The sequence below is a fragment of the Humulus lupulus genome, chromosome 7, assembly GCF_963169125.1.
Source record: "Humulus lupulus chromosome 7, drHumLupu1.1, whole genome shotgun sequence".
Lineage (NCBI taxonomy): Eukaryota > Viridiplantae > Streptophyta > Magnoliopsida > Rosales > Cannabaceae > Humulus > Humulus lupulus.
Genome location: NC_084799.1, coordinates 206,707,595 through 206,712,548, shown reverse-complemented (window position 1 = coordinate 206,712,548; position 4,954 = coordinate 206,707,595).

Sequence of the window (4,954 nt, the reverse complement as noted above, 5' to 3'; positions counted from 1 at the left end):
ACTATATTCAATAAAGTGTTTTATAAATAATGAATATCTTAAATTTATATTTTTAAGTTGTATAGGATAAATATGATGTTTCATGTAATTTTTTGGTACAATATTGTAATAATATGAAAAAGTATAATAATTTTATGTATATTTTCTTTATGATTTCTTAACTATAAAATATTTTCGTAAATATTAGTTACAAAAATATCTTTCTTAGTTGTAAAACTAGATTTGTAAATTATTGTTACAAAAATAAAAAATTTAGTTACAAATTTGTTTGTAAGTTTTATCTACAAAAAAAAAAAAAAAATCTACAATTCTATAAGTGATTTTGAAAATATTATTTACAAACACGTAACAGATATTTACAAGTTCGTAACATATATTTACTAGTTTGTAAATGTTGATCACAAGAAATTGTATTTTACAGCTTTTATTTATGATTTTGCCACTCCGTATTTACAATTTTGCCATTCCGTGTTTTTATCCAAAAATTCCGTATTTTTGTAAGGTACCGTATTTTTCAGATTTTTTTTAACTTTTAGTGCATTTTTGTAAATTTCCCAATAAATAATGGTGAATTCTTTATTGAAATTATGTGAGAATTAAAAATAAGAGAAAATTTGATGATTTAATTAGAAATTCTCAAAAGAGACAATTGGACAATTTTATTGATATTAATAAGTTAAGATTAATATTAGTAAAATAACTTAAAGTAAGGTTCAAAATATAAATAGTTATTTTGAACAAGTATTTAATTAATTATTTTTTAATATAAATAAATAAATAAAGAAATTAGTTTTGGGTAATTTTGGAAACAAAATTAAAAAATCAAAATAACAATTATACCTTTGTATGGTCGGCTATGTGTGTGTTTTGTGAGCAAGTAATTGCTCCAATTATACACTTATTTATATCCGAGGCCTAGTGTAGTTATTTCTAACCTAACTTCCCGAGCACAACTATTTACTTCGAAAATAGGGTATAATTTGTTCGACTTATTTTACCATCTCTAAATGAATGATCAAGCAACATAATAATAATTTACATACATAATAAATATTGAATATACTAAATTTTTAATCCATTGTTTTAGAATTTGATTGCATGGGTATTAACTAATAAGACAGATTACTATAAAACAGAAGATTAAGAAAAATGACTCGATGTGTAAGCTCTTGTGGATATGAAGATGTATTTAGATATTACTTTTATTAATGTGCACTATATATTATATAGTAAAAAAAAATCAATTTTAAAAAAATGAACACTAATTATTATTTTAATAACTAATTTTTCTTTCTTCCAAAAAGTAATGACGCATGCAGCATTACCTGATCTGAATTAGTTTAAATCACAGACCTAATCTAAAAGGACGTATGCATTAAAGTAAAAAGAATGAAAAGATAGCTAGGCCCTATATTTATATAATTTAAATTAATTTATATATAATATGGTTATATATACTTCACTTTAAGTCCTACTAGCGGGCTCTTTAGTATTTTCGATCTGAGAACAGTTTTCGGCGTGATTTTTTTATGACCGTGTATATTGTAGCTATTTAGAGCATCATGCAAATTTTCAGAAAATTCTGAATAGTTTACAGTACTGAAAACTAAGTTCAAATATGTTGTTTTCACGCGTGACTAATTTTTTTTATGCACGTGGAAAACAACGTGTTTGAACCTAGTTTTCGGTACTGCAAAACCATTCGTAATTTTATGAAAATTTGCAGGATACTCTAAACAACTACAATATACGTGGTCATAAAAAAAATCGTGCTGAAAACTGTTCACAAGTAGATAACACTAAAGAGTCTTACCGATAGGGCTTAAAGTGAAGCACATATACGAGAATTGTCTTGTATATATTTTGTATAAATAAATTTTTTAAAAAAATGGGTTTATACCTTTTTAGACCATGTGTTTTGTCTCATTACCTGTTTGGAGTCTGTGTTTTCTAAAATAGTTCAAATAGACCCTTAAATTCGATTTTGATCAAAGTTCTTTTAACTAAAATCACAAATAATTCATCAAACTAACAACTCAGAACAAAAATACAGTCATTCTGCCTAAGAATTATATTGTTATACTTAATTTTTTGTTCATCAAAATTAGGTTTACCGGTCTATTTGAACCATTTTACAAAATACAAGGTCCAAAAAATAAATTTTCAAAACATATGGTATAAATAAATAATAAAGCAAATCACATTACCTAAAAATATATATATATATATATATATCCGAGTGATAACAAAGGCACGCTGATTGTGACATGATCATATTATTATTATTATTATTACCACCCCTTGCTTTTAAATTATTCTCATGATTGGTCATAATGGATCGAAATAAATAAATAATTAATTAATTTTAAAGAGGCCAAAATGAATAATAACAAAAAAGTAATATTACTTTACAAAAAGATAAAAAAGCAATAATGTATTTTACTAATGAAAACAACACATTGTGGAATTTATGAAAGTTACGATCATGATCATCATGATCATATATTATATTATATTATATATAAATGTATAAATTAATATATATATATGATTTAGTAGAATAATATTATCACGTAAAGTCGATCTACTTTCGTTATTATTTTCTATTAACCTCTAAAAAAATGTTGCAAATCTTTCTTATATATATATATATATTTGTCGATTTATATATGGATTTGATGATCATCACGATAATTGCTATTGGCCTTTGAAGATATCATTAACTAACAATAATGATTATTTTTTTTTACTCTTTTTGGGTTTTGGAGCATGATTTTTACAAATCAATAATTTTTATATATAAATAAATAAATGTTGTCGGCCCATAATTTTTAAGACAAATATTGATAATTAATTTATATTATATACTTTTAAGTTTCTTCCATCACTAAGAGCTAATTAATACTAGCTTTTGTGCATGGTTGAGAATATATATATATATTAATTGTATAAATATATATATATAAATTTATGTGTGATGTATTAAAGTACTAAAATGAGATATATATATATATATTGTATAGACGTTATGCTTTAATTTCCTCAACCAAGATATCCTAATAGTGGTCCAAATTTGCTTTGCATGTTTAAATAAAATTATTATATTTCCACTCTGTATGGAGTTGAGAATAATTATATATATATTTTAAAAAGAGAATAATTATGTTATATTGTTATTACGTTATAATTATCTATTTTTCTTTGTTATAATATATAACGATCGATACCCATCTTTTATATAATTTAACACAGTTTATTATTATTATTATTATTATTATTATTATTATTATTATTAGCTTGGGTATTTATTGATATCCAGAGTGATGATGATAACACAAGCGTTACGTTAGGATATATATATATATATAAATATTTGTATATATATATATAGTATATACGTACCCATAAAATAGTTTCTCATTTAGTTCACCAAACTACTATTATCCTGAGCTATACTATATGTCATGATCATTTACTTCATTTAATATATGAATATCTTTTATATATTTATATATATATATATATATATATAAATGTTTGAAAGATCTTCCATATATCATATACATATATAAATATATTATACACGATTTACTGAAAAATTGTGGGAAAAAAAAAACTGAATTTTAATTCCTATTATATATATTGTACATATGATGATATTGATAAGCTCTTTCGAAAGTGATTGTCTTGTAATGCTATCCCAGCTATTCAAAGAAAGAGTTTATACTTTTTTAGATCATGTATTTTGCATCATTATTTGTTTAGACTCTATGTTTTGACAAATTACTTTTTGGATCTGTGTTTTATAAAATAGTTCAAATAGATCCCTAAACCCGATTTTGATCAAAGTTTTTTGAACTAAAATCACAAATAATTCATCAAACTAACAACTCATAACAAAAATATAATCATTCTGCCTAAGAACTGTGTTGTTAAATTCAATTTTTTATTCATCAAAATTAGGTTTATCGGCCTATTTGAATTATTTTACAAAATACAGAATTCAAAAAATAATTTATCAAAACACAAAGTCCAAACAGACAATAGAATAAAACACAAAGTCTAAAATTGTATAAACCATCGAAGAAGTGGTAGCTATTTAGTAAATGAATTGTTGTTGGAGATATCCAATATTTTAAGTATATTTACCAAGTTATTTATTGCAACTTTGTTCCTCGTCAGGTGAATAAAGTGACTCATTCATTAATTGGCAAAATTTAATTTATAAAATGATTATGATTATTTATTTTATGATGTGATTCAACGATGTATATATTGCTGACGTTGATTATTATAAATGAATTCCTATAAAAAAAAAATGACTTTCACCTAGCTTTTCCATTTTTTTATAATAGTAGATATATATATATAGGTCTATGTTGTATTAAGTTAAATAATACCAATTGATATCTGAATTTTATTAATAAAAAAACAAAGGTTTAATTAAGATAACTTTTACCTATGAGAAAGTTCAAACCAATTAAAAATTCAAAAACGAATATTGACTCCAATATTATAGAAAAATCAAGTAAAAGCATAATTAAAAAAAAAAAACAACAATATCAATGTATGGTGTATATATATTAATTGCTTTCACACAATAAATTATATATTATCCCAATTTATTATTATATTAATAATTAATTAACAGAAAGACATAATGTTAATTATTTTATTGTGTATGTCGGTCCTTGTCCACCTTGCATATATAATTCATGTAAATCAATAATTAATAATATTAATTATTTTCTTTAATGCTTTTAATTAAGTCAAACAAAATTATATCTCTACATATAATCTACATCTTAACCAACTATTTTGATCGTCGTTTTGTGCATACAATAATCTTATTTTGTAATCAACTTGAAATAAATGGAGATCAACAACCCTACTCTATATTGTCCATTATTTCCACTATAAATAATAATTCATATATATATATACATATATATAT